Source organism: Eptatretus burgeri, chromosome 12, assembly GCF_056783735.1.
Source record: "Eptatretus burgeri isolate ZD-2024b chromosome 12, Ebu_testis_v1, whole genome shotgun sequence".
NCBI classification, from domain to species: domain Eukaryota; kingdom Metazoa; phylum Chordata; class Myxini; order Myxiniformes; family Myxinidae; genus Eptatretus; species Eptatretus burgeri.
The window spans coordinates 18355174-18379577 of record NC_140972.1 but is presented as its reverse complement, the minus strand read 5'-3'; the positions used below and the strand labels follow the sequence as shown (position 1 = coordinate 18379577).

At 48.7% G+C, this 24404-nt stretch overlaps 1 long non-coding RNA gene across 1 annotated transcript; it reads right to left on the bottom strand.

The window, feature by feature from the left end:
* Nucleotides 1–302: 302 nt before the first annotated feature.
* Nucleotides 303–22983, bottom strand: LOC147015193 (uncharacterized). Its single transcript, XR_015050235.1, has 3 exons — nt 22928–22983; nt 17978–18149; nt 303–1020 (listed from the first exon to the last, which is right to left on the bottom strand). It is a non-coding gene; the product is annotated as an uncharacterized LOC147015193 (long non-coding RNA).
* Between the last annotated feature and the right edge of the window lie 1421 nt (nt 22984–24404).

The window sequence follows — 24404 nt, the reverse complement described above, 5'->3', positions numbered from 1 at the left end:
CAAAAACCGGAAGCAAAAGGGTCATAGCCGACGACATGGATTCCAAATTGCCAGGGTATTGTGTTGTTGTTGTTTACTATTCTCTCATGTGCACGCGTTGAGTATGAAGCTCACGACGTTCGCGATTAAATGCTGTGCGGTGTATAAACACGATCGGGTTTGATTTCTCTGTTGTGAATATTAAACGCTGTGTGGTGTATAAACACGATTGGGTTTGATTTCTATGTTGCGAATATTAAACGCTGTGCGGTGTATAAACACTGAAATGAAAATGAGAGAAGAACCTTCAGAGTGTAGGCTTTATTCCATTTGATTGAAGCCGCTTCTACGGGCACATCAGGGGATACAGGTGCAGCAAGCAGTACATAAGCAGTAAGGTATACACGTGCAACTAATCACCGCAAAATAAATCAGTATAAGCACGGAGTCCGATATACTCTCAATTCTCACCATTCAATGAGCACCAAGTGAACCGCCGCCGTAAACGACAATGCCCCTGGGACAATCCCCCCGACCGAGCGGAACCTTAGCTTTATCTATTCCGTGCTCGAGCCGTGCAACATGTGATCACACGTCACGACCTTCAATTCACCACATTTTCCCCGTCTTTAAAATGTAACTAGAGGCCCAACTAACGCACCATGATTACTTCAGCGCTATAGGAGTATACATTTCAAGCAATGCGAACTATCTAAACTACAGAAGCATACATGCCAAGCAGTGAGGATTATTTTGAGTTGTAGGAGCATGGTAATGAGCATCGATATATTATGTAACGAGCATATAGGAGCATGAGCATCGAGGATGCCGATAATTAATCCCCTTTACAGATTGAGTCGGCGAGGGGGTATTATCCGTCGACCTCTCCGGGAGTAAATGGCGGTTTCACTTGAGGGAGGCTTCCGATCCTCTTGGTGAGCCTCGACTCGTGCCGGGGATGACTCCCCGATCGCTCTCGGGTGGAACGCGGCAGCTCCGTCGCCACCATTCTCGGGTGGGGTTCCTGGGGGGGGGGAACAACTGGGGAGGGGATGTCAGAGGGAGGAGTGCCAGATAGTGGTGTACCTGCGGGAGGAGTACCTGAGGGAGCCAAATGGCGAACCGACACAGTGGTCTCCCTGCCATCCGGGAGTCTGACATGAGCATACTCTGGATTAGTATCGATGAGTTCGACCCCCTCCACCATGGGTTCATACTTGCTTTGTCGTACCAGGCGTTTCATGAACACTGTTCCGGGATGGGTTAGCCAGTTGGGCACCGATTGGCCGTCAACATAACGTCGCTGGAGAGTAAACATTCATTCGTGAGGAGTTGCATTGGTGGACGTGCAGAGCAAAGAGCGTATGGAATTCAGAGCGTGGAGAAGGGTAACCTCCCACCGCTCGGGGCCCAGTCCTCTCGATTTCAACGCCAGAGTTACGGCTTTCCAAATAGCTCCATTATATCGTTCCACCTGCCCATTACCCTGTGGGTTGTAACCCGTTGTTCGACTAGTTGCTATGCCATGCTCTAATAGGAATTGTTTTAGCCCGGCCGACATGAAACACGGCCCTCTGTCTGAATGTATGTACGAAGGTTTCCCAAACATAGCGAAGAGGTCAGACAGACATTTCACGACAGTGCCCGAGGTCATATCCGAGCACGGAAATGCGAAAGGGAACCTTGAATATTCATCAACAACAGTGAATATGTATCTGTTGTCTGTCTCGGTCGGCAGGGGCCCTTTGAAGTCAATGTTTAGTCTCTCGAAGGGAGAAGTGGCCTTGATCAATCTGCCAGAAGCCGCGCCATAGAATCTGGGTTTTAGTTCAGCACAAACAGGGCATGAAGCATTCATTTGTTTAATATCTTCGATAGAATAGGGAAGGTTTTGTCTGCGCATGAAATGTGCCATTCTGGTTACCCCCGGGTGGCACAGAGACACACGGAGGTCTTGCAAAGCCCGACTGATTGTCGCCGAACTGTAGACCCGAGAGAAGGTGTCTGCAGCAGGGTTTTCCCTCCCGGGCCGGTAAACTATGTCGTAACTATAGCAGGCTAGGTCTATCCGCCATCTCATAATTTTTTCATTCTTAATTTTCCCCTTATTTTTCCCATCAAACATGAATGCCACGGATCGTTGGTCCGTGACGAGCGTGAAATGGTTTCCCAGTAAATAGTGTCTCCATTTACGTAGGGCTTCGACAATGGCGTACGCTTCCTTCTCTATTGCCGAGTGTCTCTGCTCGCTTCCAGAGAGAGTTCTCGAGAAGAACGCGACGGGTCGCCCAGACTGATTAAGCGTAGCAGCTATCGCGTGATCAGAAGCATCTGTTTCCACCACGAAGGGCACCGAGCTATCGATCGATAATACCACGGAATTACTGATATCATCTTTGAGGCTGTGGAAAGCTTTTACAACAGCGGCATCTGGTGGGAAGTTTTTGCAATGCACTAGGGGATGTATTTTCTCGGAGTATTGGGAAATCCATCTCGCATAGTAAGCTAACATGCCGATCACCCGGCGCATTGTCTGCAGGTCCTGAGGTGGGGGTAGCTCACGAAGTGGGCGCAATCGTTCAGGATCAGGCTTAATCGTGCCGTCGGCTATTGTGTAGCCGAGAAGGTCAATTGACCTTGCCGAGAATACGCATTTCTCGTAGTTGAGGGTCAGATTATATTTTCTAGCAATGCTCAAGAATCTGTCCAGATTCATATCATGTTCCCCCTGATCCCTACCGCACACTGTGACATTGTCCACGTAAACAAAAGTGTCTTTGAGGTTTTCATCTGAGATGATGTCGTCCATAACTCGTTGGAAGCACGCTACTCCATTCGTGACACCGAACGGAATCCTCCTGAAATGGTAGAGGCGTCTACCTGCCTGGAATGCGGTGTAAGGTTTGTCTTCCTCTCGGATGGGAATTTGATGATAGGCGCTTCGCAAATCGATGGTGCTGAATATTTTATAATTGGCCACGCGTTCGACCATCTCGTCTATGCGCGGCAAAGGGTAGGCATCGAGTTGGGTGAAGCGATTGACCGTTTGAGAGTAATCGAAAACCATTCGTTTCTTATGGTTCTGACTGCTGGTCACCAAAACCTGCGCGCGCCATGGCGAATCGCTCGGTTCTATAATTCCTTCTTCTAGTAATCGCTTGGTATCTGAAGTGATGAAATTCATGTCAGCAGTGGTATATCACCGCGATTTGATCGCTATCGGTTTGCAGACCGGCGACAAGTTAGCGAACAGCTGGGGGGACGTTACCTCTGCGGTGGTCAGAGCATTTAAAATTAGACGAGGTTTGCTTCCTCCAAAGGGTATTTCGACGCTCGTGTGCTGCTTGAGGACATTATGACCCAGAATTACGTCTGCGCATAAATCACGAAGCACCAGTACCCTTACATCCCGATGCGTGTACCCTTTTACGTCCAATTCAACATTGCAGTACCCTCGTACGCGGGACTGTAGTGATGTGGCGGCCATGCATACCGTATTGTCTGTCGGGTGGATCTTCCATTTCCTGCCCTTCGCTAGTGAGCTGTTGACAAAACTCTCAGAGCTACCGGTATCAATCAGAGCCTCAGCCATATGCCCGTTAATTCGTACGTTGATGATAACTTTGGATAGATTCCCCGGTGAAGCTGCTTTTACTTTCTTTTGTGAGTAGAGAGCCGCAGAAGTGGGTTTATTTCTCCTTAGAGTAGATTTGCATACCCTGGCATAATGCCCTTTCTTGTCACAATTCATGCATGTGGCATCTCTGGCGGGGCATTTGTTGCGGAGGTGTCTTTTATACCCACAAAAGAAGCATTTACCAACCGAAGTAGTTGCTGAGGAGTTTGACGAGGTCTGGGTATCCGATTCCTCGGGTTTTCTCCATCCTCTGTGTCAGGGGTGCCCTGAGGGGTTCCTTGAGTTTCCACCGTAGCGGCGTTCATTAGCAGCATCAGTGTCCCATATGACTCGGATTTCTGCTGCGCCGTATCCATTGCTCGAGCCTGGTCGGCTACCTTTTCAAGAGTGGGTTGCGCTTTCTCCAGTAAGCGTTGCTGTATGGGGGCTGACCTGAGCCCTTGGATGAACGCCTCTCGGGTCGCTTCATCCCGGTGTTCCTCGGCAGTTACGGCCCGGAAACTGCAGTCTTTTCCCAACTGCCTCAGAGCTTGCAGGAACTGATCGATTGTCTCCCCGGCTGCTTGCTTGCGTGTGTTGAGAAGATGTCGTATGTACACCTCGTTCTTGCGCTTCACGTAGAGCGCCTGCAGCACGTCGATCGCTGCATCGTAGGTGTCACACTCCGAGAAGAGCCTGAATACACTGGGCGAGACACAAGTGGACCGCCGCCATAAATGACAATGCCCCAGGGACAATCACCCCGACCATGCGGAGACTTGGCTTTATCTATCCCATGCACGAGCCGCGCGACATGTGACCGCGCGTCATGACCTTCAATTCACCACAATCGGGTTTGATTTCTATGTTGCGAATATTAAACGCTGTGCGGTGTCTAAACACGATCGGGTTTGATTTCTATCTTGCGAATATTAATAAACGCTGTGCAGTGTGCTGTGTCACATGGTTGGGTTTTTGTTTGGTTTGGGTCTGCATCGAACCTCTCCGGTTTGTAGATCTTGTCCATCGTTGGTTGAGAAAGCCGAGGGAATCAAGTGGAATAAATTGTAATGAAAGCGAGAGAAAAACCTTCGGAGTGTAGGCTTTATTCCACTTGATTGAAGCCGCTTCTACAGGCACATCAGGGGGATACAGGTGCAGCTAGGAGTACATATGTAGCAATGTATACATGTGCAGTAGATCACCGCAAAATAAATTGGCATAAGCACGGAGTCCGGTATACTCTCAATTCTCACCATTCAACGAGCACCAAGTGGACCGCCGCCGTAAATGACAATGCCCCAGGGACAATCCCCACGACCACGCGGAATCTTGGCTTTATCTATCCCGTGCACGAGCCGCGCGACATGTGATCGCGCGTCACGACCTTCAATTCACCACACGTATATCATGCCTCACCCGCTAGGGGTGGCAGGAGTGTACTTCTGGTCGCGCAATAAAGCGGAGTTGATGCTGGCACGCGTGCTTCTTGCGTCCCACTGCACCTCGTACACTCTAGTTGGCTGACGAGGATGGTTGAATACGGACTAGTGCCCGTTTTCGTCGGAGACGACTTCGAATTGTTTTCGGAGCAATTGGGATGCTATTTCCACGCGAACGATGTGGTCGACGAGAGCAAACAAAAGTCGATCTTGCTCGCTTAGCTTTTGGCGGAGCATTATCGACTACTGAGTGATTTGGTGGCACCGAACAGGCCCCGGGATGACGAGCTGTCGTTTCGGGACATTGTGCAGAAGATGAAGGCACACATGGCGCCGGAGAAGTCATTGCAGCTCGCTCGATACCAGTTCGATCGCCTCTCGAAAGGAGCAGAGGAGCGCGTCGCTGATTTCGTGGCGCGGATTAAGCGTTCTTCCGTGGCCTGCAAGTTCACGGCGGGGGAGCGGCCAGCTCGACTCAGAGATCGTTTTATTGCTGGTTTACGAGATGCGAAGATGGTTTCAGCGGTTTTACGGCTGAAGGGTGAAGCCATTACATTCGACTCGGCGGTCAGCACGGCTACGGCGGTCGAGCAGACTCGCGGGGATGTTCGAGCCATCACCAGCCACGCGGGGTCGCGAGCACCCCGGGACGCACGCACGGCCTTCAATGCGGGTCGGACGTCGCCACGCGACCGCGCGTGCAGCGGGGTGACCCCGCGGATATGCTTGGGATGTGGAGGTCGACACCTGCACCGTGCGTGCCCGTATAAAGGGAACGTGTGTTTAAATTGTCACAAGGTGGGTCATTTGGTGCGTGTGTGCCGTGGGGCGCCGGCCGCTGTTAAGGTCATGGACGGCGATGTGCGAGGCGACTCGGGGCGGAACCAGCGGCCGTTGATGGACCTGTTTTCAATTGGCCCGGCGGCGGCGCGCCCGATGACGGTGGAAGTCGAAGTGAACAAAACGCCGATCACGTTCCAGGTCGATACGGGAGCAGCGGTGTCGCTCATCGGTGAGCAGACCGCGCGTAGACTCAACGGCTTGAAGCTTATCAGGTCAAACCTCACGCTGTTCACGTACACCCGGGAGAAGATAACGCCAGTCGGGATGGCAGACGTGTCTGTGCGGTACCAAGGCCAGGTCGCCACGCTTCGGGTGTACGTCGTGCGGGGGAGGGACCGTCTCTCCTCGGCCGAGATTGGCTGTTAGCTGTTATTCTTTACTCTCGTTATTTTGGACCAACTACGTCCACCACCAACAACTTTCTCAACAACCGCTTTACAACAACCACCACCACCACCAACATCGCTCTCAACAACCGCTTCAGACCAACCGCCTTCCACTACTACAACCACACCTGCCTCTCACCAAACCACGCCATCCTCACCACTTCGCCAGCAACCATCAACATCTCCACACCACAAACATCGCCTCACCTTCGTCTCCGAAACGACGCCATCTTTGCGCAATCCACGGCGAGTCCTCATCGAGCGGTGACGCCACAGGCCGACGCGGGACGTTTGCTCATCGGATCAAGCTTGGTGATCTCGCGCACGTCGGCTTTCCGCGCAGAGGTCAGAGGTCAGAGGTCGAGGATCGGAGGCCAAACCGCGTCTCACCAGCCCTATAAAAGGACGAGCAGAGCGCCAAGCTCGCGTTCGAGTTGGGTCGAGTCGAGTTGATCGGTCGGCCTGAGTCAGTCTGGAGAGGTCGGGGAGTCGGGAGGAAGCCAGAAGCCAAGGAGCTGTGTGGAAGTCTGGGCTCGTGGCGGAGTGGGGAGCTTGGAGCTTGCAGTCGGTGGAGAGTCCGAGCGTCGCGAAGGAGACGCGAGCTGGAGGTGCGGCCTTGCCTGCTGTGTCGTGCGGAACCGCGCGTTCGTGTGGAGAGAGCCGGAGAGAGCTCGCCCGCCAGCGGCAGGCGGTCCGAGGTGATCGGGCTTCGGCGCAGTTCGGGCATCACTGAGGGACGGACGGGTTCTTACAGAGCATCAACTCTAAGAGAGCAAAGACCCGTTCGTTGCTCTCAAACGAGTTGCCGACTGAGACCGAATCACCCCGCGCTTGGCAAGGCCCGAGCTCGACCGCGGCTACGCTAGCTGCCGTGGGGAAGGAGCATCGCGGGTCGCCCAAGCGCGTTCGTGTGGAGAGAGCCGGAGAGAGTTCGCCTGCCACACGGAAGGCCCGAGCTCGACCGCGGCTACGCTAGCTGCTGTGGGGATGGGACGTCGCGGGTCGCCCAAGCAAGACACCACGAGGGTGCAGGTAACCTGCAACGTTCTCGTGGGACTCGTTCGGTCTGCCAAGTCCCACGCCATAAAGACCCAAGAGGTCCAGTCTGACCCCATTGCCTTTGATGGGGTCTTTTTCTTGCTTTTCTTTCGAATGAATGTTGTGGTGCCGAGTCCCGTAAGTAAAACTGTGTAAGTGACTGTACATTAATAATTACTTATAGACGGTTGTAGCGCTTCGTCTTGCCCACGTGCCGTGCCGCATCCATTGCTTGTTCTGTGTACGTGCATGTTGGTGTTTTTGAATGACTGCATGATTGTTCCTGCATACGTAGAGTAAATAAATGTGCTGGTTTAAATGTAAACCTGTTCATCGCGTCCATGCCCCCATTGAAATGCCATCTTGTATTGCGGAATATTAGTTGGCTTTTAAAAAGCCGAGAAAGTGATCGGGTCCAACGGGACTGCGCGATATCACCCCGCTCGGTTATCCCAAAAGGAAGCGGGCTGCTTAAGCGGCTTGTTTCCAAGCGGTCCCGTTGAGGAACAACCTCTCGGTAACCTCCCTGCGCGAATAATTAGGTAAATCGAAGATTTGCCGATCGGACCCTGTAGTGCGGGTAGGGTACGGACAAGGTTGTGGTGGGATTGAAAACCCATCCGTGACTGGTTTCTGACGCCATTGCAGAAAGTCACGACTGGATTGTCCGTCGTGCTGGAATTGCTGGATTGCTGGAACAGCAACGCAGCCAGCAGATGAAGCTGGCCAGTCTTTGCCGTTCAGTGGGGGTTGGTGGAGGGAGTGCGGTGGTGCTGGCCACTCGGAAGGCGGGCTCGGACCTACCCTACGGTCTCCCTCCCAACCTATCGCTTTTGCCTGTCACTGTCTATACCCACTCCCTTAATTTGTCAAACCCCAATTTAGCCCCAACTTATTTTTTTTATTTTTACTTCCCCACTATAAATCGTCCCCTAACCCCCTGTACTGTCCTTGTTCGGCTAACCTATCCTGTCACCTTGCCTACTCCCAACCCCTACGTTCCCTTCCCGGAGGGGAACAAGGGAGAGCTAGCGTCCTGTGCCGAGGCCCAACGAAGCCTCAGAATGGCCTCCCCAGAGTTCGGCGATCTATAACCAAAGTGGGTCCAGCGGCCCACAACGAGAGCGAGGGGATGGATGGTGCGGAGGGGTACACTTCCTAATCTACCCTATCCATTTAACTGTTAAACTACCCCGGGGCTTTGAACAAGCGCCTCTCGCTTAAACTATTGGTTCTAACAACCCAGATTCCCGTCGCCTGTGTTGGTGTCCTCACAATTTCGGGCCTCGCCCCCCAATTTTCTCTCCGTGCCCTCACACGGTCTCATGGCTGGGACACGTGGCTCCCTTTGGCAGGCACGACCCTCTGCCGATTCTCCGACGATGGCACCCCCGGGCACTACACTGCTTCCGAGCCTACCAGCTCCCTAACACCGGGGAGTGCCCCCCATGGCACCTCCCCTGAAACGCACACGTGGCAGGCTGGCTTCCCAGGCCCCTTTCCGAGGGTCACCCGTGCCCACAACACTGCCCACGCGGCTAATGGCGCCCCGGGCCCCCGCACCAAGCAGGCGCACCCGTGCCCACTACGCTATCCCGGCCCCCCATGGGCCCTTGGCCTACTACGGCCGACTAGCCTGGTGCCCGGGGTACCCACTCAGCGATACTCACTTTTCGCAGCCACGCTCCCAGCCCGTCAACAGGGCTCCTGCACCCCTCCAAACTGGTTTCGAGCTTACACTCCCACCAACAACAAAACGACCTCCATTTTTCAATTTGACTAACCCAGCTAACTCACTTTACTCTGACCCCGGGGTCCCTTGGGCGGGAGTCACTCCTCCCCCCAATCACTCATCGCACCATGCATTCCCCATTCGCTCCATACACACAGACCCGCTGGCCTCACTCACTCTCCAAGCACATGCTTCCACTTCACTCACCAACTCTTCAACACACTCACCGCTGAACTCTGCCATCCTTCTAACTACCTCCCCTAACTAACTCGTGCTCCCACGTCGTCCCTTAAACTACAGCACGTTCCTTTTAACTACGTAGCTAAGCTACGTCCCCGCTACACATCCACAAGTCTGTCACTGTCCCCAAATCTATCATTTTATTTCCCAACCTAAAGCTCACTAAATCCCTCTACCTAATTCATTCCACGGGCCCCATGAGGACTTACCCCTGCCCCATGAAGTCGGTCTAACTATGCTAACCCTTCCCCCTAACTAGTTTCCATCCTGTGCCCCGGATCAAGGGGGTCTTCCACCCCTTACCCAGGAATCATGTGCACCTGAAAGTGAGGCTTACTGTTTTTTTTTTTTCATGCGCATCACCAGCGCGGCAACTCACAGCTCGCGCACTTTACACCTGCCCGTGATGTCATGCAGCTGCACGTGTACCTCGTCCCTTCTTGGACGGTACCATCCGGCAGGGATACCCCTCCTGCCGGATTCCAACCCCAGGTGCAGCCATGACGTCACCGTGCGCATAAAAAAAACACAAGCCCCACGTCTCGAGGGGTTCCCCACGCGAACACATGTGCTTTGCCCGTTGGAGCTTAACACACACGATCGCGTGGAGAACCCGTCCGGTCCAAATCCGTTTACCTGCCTAAACTTTGTCCGTCCGCGGGATCGGCAAATCCACCGCTGGCGTTTCCGGACCGGGACTTCACTCTCGCAAGCGAGCACGTGGGGGCCTCGTGCGTTGCACAGCACGGACCTCGTGCTCACTGCTGGGTGAACCCGGCACGGTCCCCGAAACAACTACAGCCGCTACTCGGCTTTCTTTCCTCACATGTCGCCGTCGTCGCCATTCGACCCACGCACTCTCGCGTGTTACGACACTAACACACCTCACCATTAAACTCACACCGGGAGACGCGGCTGCGTGCTCCCGCATGCCAACCGACATCTCCCTCACTTACCGCTCTCTCACACACACGCTCTCCCTTGCATAAACCATACCACTCACACGTGGTGCTCCATTCACTCGCCCCTCACTCATACACCGTGCCTCACTCACACACGCGGGGGCATTCACCCACGGTGCCTCATCCACACTGGCCGTTTCATCCACACACACGGCCTCTTCCACACACGGTGCCTCATCCACACACGGCGTGCTGGGAAGCACGTACTCCGGCACCATCGCCACCACACCACTCACACACGGGGTCGCTTCCACACACGGGTACGCACTCACACCTTGCACCACACACACAGGGACAACCACACTGGGGATTTGTGTCGCCACAAGGGTCTCCGGGGCCTCTATACCCCCCAAGCTTTCCGTGCACCCGTTCACAGCACTCCTCCCCTCAACCTCGCAAAGCACGACCGAACTCACCTGGTCGTGACTCGCCTCAAGGGGGCATACTCCCTCCCCTCGTTCCTGGAGGAGGCCATCCAGCTGCTCGCACCGGGCCTCCACCCAGTCCACCAGCTCACCCTCATTATCCTCCACTACCTCCGTGTGTGTGTGTGTGCGTCACTTACCCCGTCTTCATCGTGCAGTCTTCCCTCTATCGTTCCCATCTCCCGTGTCTCTGCCAACTCTTCACCCTTTACCTCCCTTGTCTCCACTATTTTTATTTCCTTTGTCGTCACCTCGTGTCTCGTCTCACACGTTTTGGTCTCCCCATTTAATTTTTCCCTTTCGGTCACCGTCACGACCCTCGCCCAACACGCCCCCCGAATTATTTTTTCACCCGCCTCCACCGCGGGCCTGTCAGCTGTTGCACCCCCTCCCAGCTCGTTCGCTCCCACACGTGGAGTCGCCATTTTTATCTCCCTGGTCACGGCCTTCATGCCCGCCTGCAGGCATCGGCCCATGTTCTGCGTCTCACCCCGCAGCTCTTTCATTTCCTCCTTCATGTTTGCTTCCATTCCGTTTATTTGCTTGTTCATTTGCTGTGTATTCGCATCCATCTTTTCGTTTATTTGTTTGTTCATGCCTTTCATTTCGTTTTTCATTTCATTTGTCATTGCCGCCAGCATGGCGCATAGCTGGGCCATGTCGGGTGCACTTGGGTGAGCCGTTTCGGCAAGGGTCGGGGGGTTTTGGTGGAGAGGGGGAGGGGAGGTGTCATACACCGCGGCCGCTGCCGCACCCATTTCGGGCTCTGGGTTCAGTTGGGCGAGTTCGTTTTCCTGTACAATCAACATTTCCTGCACGGGGATTTCATCCTGAGCCATGGATTCTACACATTCTACATCCATTTCTAATACCCCCGGCTCCCGCTCGCCTTGAGACGCCATCTTGCTTCTCTTAAAGGGTTAATTTAGCTCGCTCGTAATTTGGAGGATATCGGGGGTCGCTCCTCTCACCCCGGGACCGATTCCCGTGAATTTAATTGGAGACAGGAGAGCCCGTTTTCCCGTTCTCCGATACCAGTGCCGCGAGGAGGGCGATGGGTTTATATCGCACGACCTGACACCAGTGTTGCGGATTCGCGCCCGCCGGCGTGCGGACGGCCACGAAACTCGAATCGCGGCACGTCGCCCACCGGACGGACAATCCAGTCGTGACCCTCTCGGACTAACGCCGGGAACCAGTCACGGGCGGACCTTTCGGTCTCACCACGATCATGCCAATCGGCCCCCGCGTGGGATAGGATTGCTCGCCAAATTCGACCTACCTAAGTACCCACACGGAGGGTAGACCGGGCGATCGCACCTCACCGCAGGTCGACTTCGGACACGGGCCACTTTAAGCGACCCGTTCCGTACTATCGGGATAACCGAGCGGTGTTATTCGTCGGCCTCGACGGTTCGATTAATTATCGGGCGTTTTAGCCCACGACCAACCCTTTACGTGAAGCAAGATGGAGATTCAATGAAAGAAAAGACGAAGCGAAGCGGGAAAACAGTTCAACATGAAGCACATTTATTTCACGATGAACGGAAAGCACAAATATACAATTCCACCAAAAGCACATGTAAAAGAAGAAGACAATGCAATATTACACAAAAAGCAAATGCAACAATGCAGATCTATCCGACTACCGAGCACACGGCAACACTTATACAATTTTACTTCACAGACGGCGCCGACAACACATATTCCCAAAGCAAAAGAAAAGAGAACCACCCTCCAGGATAAGGGGGGTAGACGGGCCTGGGGCCGAGACCGTGTCGGGCCTACCCGTCTGATGATGTGACGCAGAGCGGCGGTGGCGCCTCAACTCCGCGGGCCTCGCGGACAGTGTCTGGTAGGGGGTGGGAAAGGGGCCCCCCTTTGTCGCCCTATCTCAGCGCGGGGGGAAACAGGAGGGGTTGCTGATGCTCGGGGGAAGGAGGATATCACCCTGTCTCGGGTCCCGTGGCGAGCGTCTCCTCCTCGACCTCGGTTGCGTTGCTGGCCTCTCCCTCTGCAGCTCCCGGCACCGACGCGAGCACCCCCTCGTCCGCCTTCGCCGCCGCCACCTCTCCACAGCTCCGTCTACTCGCCCTCTCCGTCTCCTCTCTTGGCTCGTCCCAACTCTTCACTCTTGACTTCTCCCACTTCTTTCCAGCTCCACCGACGACTCTCTTGAACTCCGCACAACTGTCTTTACTGACGAACGCAGCCGTTTATATAAGCCCCGTGGCTTCGCTCTTTCACCCTTGAGCCTCTGCCTCCGACCCTTCACCTCTCTCACTGGCTCCCCATTGGCCCGAGGAAAAGTGGGCGTGAATGCTTTTTGATCCATGAATTTGCATATAGCGACCGCCCTCCAACGCCCTGGAGGCGGGGCCAAATCGCCCCTCGCTCACCGATTGGACGGAACAAAAGTGGGCGTGAGTCGTTTTTGATCCGTTTTCTGCGGAAAGTCCGTGATGTTTTTGAATATGCTGCTCGGTGCGCACCCTGCACGAGTCCAGTATCGGTGCCCACGAGTGGCGCGAGATGGTGTGGATGCGATGGTGGCGAGTTGTGACGGTAAAGGTCGTGGCTGTTGTTGTGAAGCGGCGTTGTGGTTGGTGGTTGTTGTTGTGAGGCGGCGTTGTGGTTGGTGGTTGTTGTTGTGAAGCGGCGTTGTGGTTGGTGGTTGTTGTTGTGAAGCGGCGTTGCGGTTGGTGGTTGTTGTTGTGAAGCGGCGTTGTGGTTGGTGGTTGGTGTTGTGATGGCTGTTGAGACGTGGTTGGTGGTGGTAGTAATGGCGGCTGGTCCAATATAAAGATAGTAAAAGAAAAACGGCTATCCTGAAGAGTCGCAGCCCGACTGAATGACATTTATTCCCTCGAAACAACGGGTTTGGGCCTAACTACACATATACTTACCGAGATGTCTCACCTAAGGGACCTGAATGGTGGTTTGTGAATTTCGTCAACCACAACAATACTCATTCCATATCCTGTCCATCCTCGTCACTCCCAACGAGAATAGCAGCATCTTTAACTCTGCCACCTCCAGCTCCGCTTCCTGTCTTTTTGTGAGCGCCACCACCTCCAAACCATACAACATTGCTGGTCTCACTACCGTCTTATATACTGTACTTTCCCCTTAACTCTTGCAGCTTCCCTTCTGTCACAAATCACTCCTGCAACTCTTCTCCACCTACTCAATCCTGCCTGCACTCTCTTTTTCACTTCTCTCCCAGACTCTCCGGTACTTTGGACAGTTGATCCCAAGTATTTAAACCCATCCACCTTCCTCACCTCAACTCCTTGCAACCGCACTATACCACCACCCTCCCTCTCATTTACGCACATGTACTCCGTCTTACTCCTACTGACAGTCATTCCCCTTCTCTCCAGTGCGTACCTCCACCTCTTGAGGCTCGCCTCAACCTGCTTCCTACTCTCCCTTCAGATCATGTCATCCGCGAACATCATAGTCCATGGAGACTCCAGTCTGATCTCGTCCGTCAACCTGTCCATCACCATTGCAAACAGGAAAGGGCTCAGAGTTGATCCTTGGTGCAATCCCACTTTAACCTTAAACCGGTCCGTCATTCCTCCCGCACACCTCACCGCTGTCACACTGTCCTCATAGATATCCTGCACCATCCTCACAGACTTCTTCACCACTCCCGACTTCCTCATACAATGCCACAACTCCTCTCTTGGCACCCTATCATCAGCTTTCTCTAAATCCACAAACAGACAATGTAACTCCTTCTGGCCTTCCCTATGCTTCTCCATCAACATTCTCAAAGCAAACATCGCATCAGTGGTGCTCTTTCCTGGCATAAACCCATATTGCTGCTCACAAATCATCACCTCTCTTCTCAACCTTGCTTCCACTACTCTTTCCCACAACTTCATGGTGTGGCTTAACAACTTTATCACTCTGTAATTTCCACAGATTTGCACATCACCCTTGTTCTTGAAAATCAGAACCAATACAATTAATCTCCACTCCTCCGGCATCCTCTCTTTCCAAGATTTTATTAAACAATCTGGTTAACAACCCCACTGCCATCTCTCCTAAGCACTTCCATGCCTCCACTGGTATGTCATCTTGGCCAACCGCCTTTCCACTTTTCATCCTCTTCATAGCAGTCCTCACTTCATCCTTACCGATCCACCCCACTTCCTGATTCACTATCTCCACCTCTTCCAACCTTCTCTCTCTCATTTTCTTCATTCATCAGCTCCTCAAAGTACTCCATCCACCTTCTCAACACACTCTCCTCGCTCGTCAGCACATTCCCATTTCCGTCCTTTATCACTCTAACCTGCAGCACATCCTTCCCAGCTCGGTCCCTCTGTCTTGCCAATCAGTATAAATCCTTTTCCCCTTCCTTTTTATCCAACTTCTCATACAGCTCGTCATATGCCGTTTTCTTAGCCTTTGCCACCTCTCTCTTTGCCTTTCGCCGCCACTCCTTGTACTCCTGCCTACTTTCTTCATCTCTCTGACTATCCCACTTCTTTTTCGCCAACCCCTTCTTCCTTATATTTTCCTGTATTTCCTCGTTCCACCACCAAGTCTGCTTATCTTCCTTCCTCTGTCCAGATGTCACACCAAGTTCCTTCCTAACTATATCCCTCACCACTTCCTAATATATATATATATATATATATATATATATATATATATATATATATATATATATATATATATATATATATATATATATATATATATATATATATATATATATATATATATATATATATATATATATATATATATATATATATATATATCTATATATATATATATATATATATATATATATATATATATATATATATATATATATGGCAGTCCTTCTGTCTGTTTGTCTGTCTGTCTGTTTGTTTGTAACCAATAAGCTCCTAGACCAGTGAACCGATCTTGATGAAACTTTACACGCATATAGACCTAACATTCAGCTCCAGGATGCGTAAAGTGGCCTTCCATAAAAATGAAAAAAAATCGATTAAAATAAAATTTCCATTAAAAAAATATGGCTTTCGAATAGTGCGCCGGCGTATTAGTCGTAACAAAAGGCTTCATGGTTAAAAACGCTAGGGTTTTTTGAAATACAAAATGTTCGTATTCGTTGACTTTTTAAACATACACGTTCTTCTCCTGTTATTTGAATTATTGAACTGCACGCACACAGCAACAGCTAACTGCTGATAGATCTGCTCATGAAAGAGCCAGACAAGCGGAGTCAGCTGCACAGAGAGAGAGAGAGAGAGAGAGAGAGAGAGAGAGAGAGAGAGAGAGAGAGAGAGAGAGAGAGAGAGAGAGAGAGAGAGAGAGAGAATCGTCTTGCTGCTGATAGATCTGCTCATGAAAGAGCCAGGCAAGCAGAGTCGGCTGCAGAGAGAGAGCATCACCTAACTGCAAATAGAGCGTCACACCGATGGGCGAGAGTAGCACAAAACTCATGTTCCAGCTTTCTAGGTCCGGGTTTTGGCAGGACATCAAGGACAGTTTCCACTGCTGCTAGAAACATTGAGTGGCTCAAGGCCGCCTTCAACTATGACCTCTCTGAGGATTATGGCAGCATAAAGCCTTCCTTCCATAAATCTGAGGAATAAAAGAAGCCTTCCTAATTTTCTCCATACAACTAATGCCTCAGTCTAACTAGCACAAGGAAAATAGGGCAAATTTCCCGGGTATTACCGGGTACTTCAGCTCGTATATATGTGTGTATATATATATATATGCTGCGCTGAATGTGTATATATATATATATATATATATATATATATATATATATATATATATATATATATATATACATATATATACATATACACATATATACATATACATATATATATGTATATATATATATATATATATATATATATATATATATATATATATATATATATATATATATATATATATATTTGTGGTTCTCGGAACCACACGCATCCAACAGATAGTGGTCCCAAGACGGACAGTGTCCTGTCCCCCACCTCCCCCCGCCCCCCATTTCTTCATTGACCGCATGCGTGTAAAATAAATACCCCCATTGTTTGAATATTCACCTGCTCGTTGCATCCCTTCCTCCATTGAACTGCCATAATTGCGTTCGGAATAAATAGCTGGTTTTTAACACCAATAAGATAATCGGGTCCAACGGGGCTTGGCGATAATAAACGGCTTGGCAATCGCAGATGGAAAGAGCTGCTTAAAGCGGCTCCTTTCCGAGCAGGTCCCGTTGAGGTACAACCTCTCGGTAGTCTGTCCGCGCAAATAATTAGGTAAATCGGCAATTCGGCGATCGACCCTGTAGCGCGTGGACAGAGCATTGACAAGGTTGTGGTGTGGTTAAAAACACACCCCTAGCTGGATTTCGGCGTTTTATCCGAAAGCTGCGACTGGATTGGCACGTTTGGTGGGCGCGCGCGGCCGCAATTAGCTCAAGGCGGTCGCCCGCACGCCGGAGTGGCGAGATCCACAACAATATGTATAGGCTGGGTTTAACTTACACTTTGCGTAACGTGTAAGCAATACGAACCGCGCTTCCCATTGTCTTGGGTGGCTCACCTGCATTTGATATATCATGTATTTATTTTCTTTCCTTTTTTTTCATTCATTTATATTTTCATTTTTGGATGTTGTCCAATGATTCTGTGAGTTTTTCCGGTGTACCAGATTCGATGTCCATCGGCATGCAAAATTTCAACCTTCTGCATCACTCGGAATGTGCCGATATTTAGTATCAGTCAGTCAGTCAGTGGTTAGAAAGAGCTTTATATGCAGTAGACGGGGCTAAAAACGATATGCAGTATGGCATGATGTTTCAAAAAGTTGTGGACAAGTAATCACAAAACTTTGTGGATGAGTTGGGTTGGCGACAAGGACAAGCAGATTCGATTGTGGTTGACTTATTTATGCAAAACATAAACTGTTCAGCTTGGTGAAGGTATATGCTCTTCTGAGTGTCTTTCCAGATATCACATTTTAATGCCAAGAAAAGCATTACATTCAAGCATAATTCCTTTGCTCCAAGGATTAAAGTGTAATTGAAGCCCCACCATACGTCAAGGTCGAGACTAATGGGAGAGTGAGGGTACGGAGGGTATGAACTGATCGTGGGATTGTGGGACAATACTTGGAGAGAAAAATAAGCAAGGGAATGAATGATGAGGAAAAGGAGAAGAGAGCAGACAGGATGACACACACGAACTTGTAAATAAGAGGATTGACCTAAACATGGTCAATGGTGATAAATAAATAAAAAGATAGTGGATAGGGATGGGAAATGGCATGATATGGTGGTGCACCACTCACTTGCAGCCCTGGAAGGAAAAGTGGAATTGACCCGCCTCAGGAAGAAAGTTCCACAGATGGGGAAGAAGAGGAACAAAAGAGTGGAGATTTGTATACAGCCAGGATTTTGGAAGTTTAACCAGGAAGTGGTTACTGGAAGAACATCCTGCAGAAGCTCGGGAGGGTTAGAGGGCTGAGAGAGTAAAGAGAGGTAGTCTCGTTCCATATTAACCAGAATGTCATTCTTTATTAGTTCTCCAACAGTTTCACCAGAGAGTCTATAGGTTTGCTCTCTGTCCGTTCATCTGTCCGTCCCACATGTGGTTTTTCAGACTTTTTCCCCCATACGCTTTAACATATTAAACTGAAACTTGGTAAACGATTGATACCATCAACGAGGGAACATAGTCCAGCGTAATATCAAAAAGCTAACTCAGGTTACTTTCAGAACACAGTTGAGCACCTTAAAAGGTCAGAGCCTGGAAAATGGCACAGACAGATCAGATTATTAATCAGAATGAAGAAGCAGTCCAATAATTTTGCTTTTGCTGATCAATCTCCTCGTCAACTTGCCAAGGACCTGAACATGCATTTTTCACGCATCTTTACTCTGTTACTTCCACTGGACCCAGCAACTCTTACGGCTTATCTTCCAACGTCTGCGCCTCCAACAACAATCCAGCAGCAAGAGGTTTATTTTCGTATTAGACCTCTCAATGCATCCAAGGTACCTCATCCCAGTGCTGTACCTACTCGTCTTCTTAAAGGGTTTGCACTGGAAATCTCAGGCCCTGTTGCAAAGATATTTAACAAATTCTTGCAGAATGGTTACTTCCCTGCTCAATGGAAGTGTGCCTAAGTGTGTGCGATTCCTGTGACTCCTCGTGTTACTGGAATTGATCAGCTTCGCCCATCTCAATTACATTTGTTTTCGCTCGGGTGTTTGAAAGTTTTCTTGCTGACTGGTTGATGGTCGATTTTAAACCTCACATTGATCCTGCACAGTATGGAAACATGAAAGCAAGCTCTATCAACCACTATTTAGTCCACATGTTAGATGTTATACATGAAAATCTTGACCGACGAGGTCGTTATGCAAACATCTGCACTGTTGACTTTACTGAGGCATTCGGCATCGTCAACCACTCCAAGGCCATTGAAAAGCTCATTCAGCTTGGGGTTGATGCTTCCATTATACCTACAGTGTGTAGTTTCCTTACCGGTCATTCCCAAGTGGTTCGCTATTAAGGGCAGACATCAAACCCCTTGTGTGTCTCATGCAGAGTTCCACAAGGGACGAAACTCGGACCAATTTTGTTCCTTGTTTTGGTGAATGATGCAGCTTTAACAACAACAAATATGTGGACGACTTGAGCATGGTCGAAGTGTTGCGCAGAACTCAACAAAGCTCGATGCAAGCCCATGTTGATGCACTTGATTGTTGTTGCCTTTACATCTTTACGCCAAAGCCAGAGAAATGTAAGATCATGCAAATATCTTTCCTTCAGAATGTCCCATCCCAATTAAACATTTTCATTGATAACATCCCTCTGCAAAGAGTTCAATCGTTCACTCTCCTTGGTGTTATAATCAAATCAGATCTGAAGTGGAATAGTCAGGTCCAGCAGATGGTATCTCCTGCTGCATGACGGCTCTACGTTCTTTGTACTTTGAAAAAATCGGTGCGAGTGCTCTTGATCTTGTTGAAATATACAAAGTGTTCATCCACCCTTTGCTGGAGTTTGGTGTGCCTGGGTTCTGGCATAAAAAGGGCTTATGGTGATGGGATTGAACGACTCCAGAAACCTACACTTCGCTTTATTGCATCTCTATCTATTCAGTCCTTCGTGCAACAACTTTGTCATTTTGATACAAATTGTTCAGTGAATGTAGGAATGAGCTTCACTTGCGTTTTGGACTTGGTCTTCCAAATTCTGAGTGTCACCGCGGCATTCTTCCTTCCACCCGTCAATCTGCGTCGAGACATAATATTCGACTCAGAAATGCTCAACATCTTGACTAACCTCAGTGTAGGACTCGAAGGTATAAAAATTCGACAATTCCTTTTTTTGACTGAAATGATTAATTTTGTGATGTGGATGTATAAATATCAATTACATGTATAATGTTTTGTTTGAATTGTGTTTTTAGCTTGTGATCTTGATGCTTTTACATTTGTTATTAACACGATTCTTCATGCTGTTCTGAAGTTAACCTTGTCCCTATCAGTCTTCTGACCAAGATTGCTTTCTTTAATAAACCGAAATGAAAATGGCTTTATTATGATAAGTTACGGAACAAGTTCGAGTTTCAGGACGTTTCATCAATTTTTCACAGTTATGCCCTTTTTGGACTTTGAATATATCACATCGGTTGGGGACATGTATTGCAAAGTAATTCTCGTTCTTGTTCTTTCTGCACTGGGTTCATCTGCCCCTTGTTACCTCCGCCACCAAAGGTGGACAGAGGTTATGTTTTCACCCGTCTGTCTCTTTGTTTATGTGTGAGCAGGACATCTCAAAACGTTATGGATGGATTTGGACGAAATTTGCTTGACAGGATTGTGGCGTGACAAGGACGAATTGATTCGATTTTGGTGAAGATCCAAATCCAGATACGACAATTTTTTAAAAGTGATTCTTCAGCATTGAGAGATGGTGCCAAAAATGATATATAGCACGACATCTGATTATGACAAAACTTGGTGGATGAGTTGGGTAGGTGACAAGAACAAGCCGATTAGATTTTGATTAAGATCCAGCTGCAGATCCGGACATCGGTGGGCGACAAAACGTAAACTGTTCAGCCTGGTGGAGGTATGCGCTCTACCGAGTGCTGTTCTAGTTAAGCATGCATTCTGTATTCATCTTTCCAACATTCCATATTGGTTCGCGGGTGCCAGCAGTGACCACTATTTTCGTTGTGTCTGTGTGTCTGTGTGTCTGTCTGTTTGTGACTCTCCAGAGCATAGCTCCGTGACGTTTGATGCGATCTTGATGAAAATTGGACACAAGCTAGATATCATGGTCTTGTTGTGTCTTTTTGTATGAGGGGCGTCCCACACCCCTTGTAGCCGGAGCCACGCCCACTTGAACTTTTTATTTATTTTTATTTATTTCTTTTTTCTCTTTTTTTTCTCGCAATTTCATTTCCTAGAAGCTGTGCATAATGTCCATCAGTTGAACATATAAAAAATCCGATTTGATTTGGTCAATTTTGACCTCAAAAGCTTCCACTAACTCAATTGTACCTATTGTGGCATTGTTCAATAATGCCCGCGAACCATCGTCGCCTCCCGGCTTGTCTAATTTTATATTGTATTCCATGCTATTTACTTCTTCACTGTTTCTGTCCTACAATCCTCCATTCAATCAGGGAAGCAAGATAGCTCCATTGGTAGTATGCTAACATCTGGCCTGTCTGGTCCAAAGTTATACTCAAGGCAAATGTAAACTTGCATTAGCTTCAACCACTGTATGCAAAAAGTACCACCAGGAATGACCCAATATCACATTTTGAGTTTAAAAAATATATATAAATCTTGTTTTGACCCCTGTGTCCCTTAGTCCCCACTCCTTGGGGCATGAGCCAGGGATAAAATCCAAAAGATCGTTAAATATTTAATGTTTGACCAAATGTTGATTTCATACACAAAGTTTCATTTTAAAATGTTTGAGAATGTTGAGAAATGTGACTGTAATTTCATTTTTTAGTATTTGACCTTTTAACCAACCCCGAGGGCCCCAAGGGATGGGGCCAAATATGAGACTGCTCTCTTAATTTCTTGCCACGTGATGATCATAAATACCAGGTTTTTCTGTGCAACCGTTTAGGAGGAGGAGCATGATGGACAGACAGACTGATGGACAAAGCCCCCCCCCCCCAGGTTGTTAAAAATATATATATTTATGCATGGGGACAATAACTAATGCACTGCAATCCAATAGTACTGCATTGGAGGAGAGGTGAAGCTGGTTGTCTCATCTGTAACGGGGAGGGATATTAAGGTGCTAACCAATTGCAAGGTCCTCTCTGCCTGAATTTTCTTTATAAGGATCCAATTGCTCATAGTACTGCAGCATCGCAAACCAATTGTTCAAATTAGCATAAAAGCACCAAAATTGGTACACATGTAGAATAATGTATTCCGAACAATTCTAGATATGGAGCCACCCGAGATTTTGCCTTGGTCAGCGATCTGAAATATCAGACTACGCTGCTGGACGATCAGCCTTCAAATTGAGAAGAAATCCATGAAATCTTAGTGAGATTTTGCACATAAATGTTGAGGCCTGGGGGAGTATCAAGGGAGTCAAGCAGGTGGATGAACAAGGTCTGGTAGTAGACAGCTCATAATAGAACAGTTTTATAAAGGCTGTGTTGAAACTACATACAAGGGTTTTTTCAAATGTACCTGCTGAAAGATGGACTGCTTAAATCTCACTTGAAGAAACCTTAATCGTACTAGTTATCTTCACACATAAAGGGGGCATTGTACGAAGGACAGCGCAGCAATTTTAAATTGGTTTCACAAAGTACGGATAGCAATCAGAGGGAAGATGCAATTTGTAAGAGTTCCAAGCGGCAGCCCGAGCCCTGCAACCCTTTGATTACCAACCATGGCGAGGCCAGACAGCTTGTGCATCTGATGAGCACAAACAATGAAAGCGACCGGCAGCAAGCTATCTCAGCTGGGCCTTTACACAAGTGCAAATTCATATTTGATAGAAAATCGACCAAATTGCTTCGCTACCAAGGCCGAGACAGACCACACAATGCACTTCACGTCGAGAGGGATGGGTGCTATCACCAGAAGGACTTTGTCGTGTCCCAACATCAGGCAAATTATCCTCCCTGAAGAGAAGCACACCAAGGAGAGAGTTCTCTCGTCAGAGAACCGAAAAGGCCATTGTTTGGCTTTAATTCACTCAACAGAACACAAAAGGAAGCAACAGCGAGTCTCGTACTTACAAGGGGAGATGAGGCTGGATGCGGATGGAGGTGCTAATCGGCCCGCCATACCTGTTTATTATTTAATTCCATATTAGTTAATCCAGCAGTCCTACATTTTAACCCCTTGTTTACCGATACCATTTTAAAGCACCCCCCCCCCCTCTATAGGCCTATACCAATTGAAACTACTCACTCCGACTACTTGTTGAGACTTCTCAGGCCATGCAGATGGTTAACGCAAACTTGCAACAGAATAGTACAGCCACTGCTTTCTCAAAATACCAACACCTGATTCGGGAGGAGATACGAGATGGGGTTCCACCGACTCCTTTGTAGATCTTTGGGTGGCAGGTAAAGGGTTAAAACAGATGCCAAGAATAAGGCTTTGGAAATGAGAAAATAAACGTTTCACGCTCCCACAACTAATGCAACATCCTCGTATGCACGCTGTAAATAAAAGTAGACAAGACAGATAAACGCAATTTCCCTGGAGGGATTACAATGATCTCTGCGATTAAGTTCAGTTTTGTTCAGGCCCGGCATGCCAGCTGCAGCAGGGTGCAACAGGGTGCAACACGTCAGGGTGCAACAGGGTGCAACACGTCAGGGTGCAACATGTCAGGGTGCAACAGGGTGCAACACGTCAGGGTGCAACACTCTGCAGCAGGGTGCAACAAACACGTCTTCCCACGAGGGACTTTTTGGGGCCTGCATTCACATGTGATGAATTTTTGAAAACGTCACAATTGTCAGGATAAACGGAAGGAATACATAGATGAAAAGAACACAAAACGTCACCACCAACACTCAAACAAAATATTATCAAAAACGACGGCAATTAACTTTGGTGCTTCAGCCACAGGGTGGCCTTCAAGGACTGTTATTCGGTCAATCTACCGACAAAATTATCTCACTGATAACTTGAGGCCTTTTCCGTTTTTTAGATCCTCGTGGAGGATCTCTAAGACTAACTCATGTTGTTCTTCATCTTCTTCTTGTGGACTTTTTGTTTCACAGCCAAAGTTTTCATCGAAACTTACTGAAACTTTGCATATATATATATATATATATATATATATATATATATATATATATATATATATATATATATATATATATATATATATATATATATATATATATATATATATATATATGTAAAAATACCCTGTGCAGAGAGTAACGATCTCCGATTTGAAAATTCCTCCTAGAAAAAAAAGTTGACGTCAAAATACCTCCGCAAATGGAAATCGCCAAAAAAATTATCTCCGAAACTAGGCAAGCTTTTTATCCGCCCCCTCCCGGAGGGAGCGAGCGGGATATTGTAATCATCCGGTTTGTTTGTCTGTTGGGTAGTCAATCTCGTCTACCCATATTATCAGAATTTCCGTCAGTTGGGTAATCGATCAAGTCGAAAAAAAAAATTGAGATTTTTTTTTTCTACCCTTATCAGTATTTCCATCGATATGTCTGTTGGGTTGTCAATCTCGTCGAA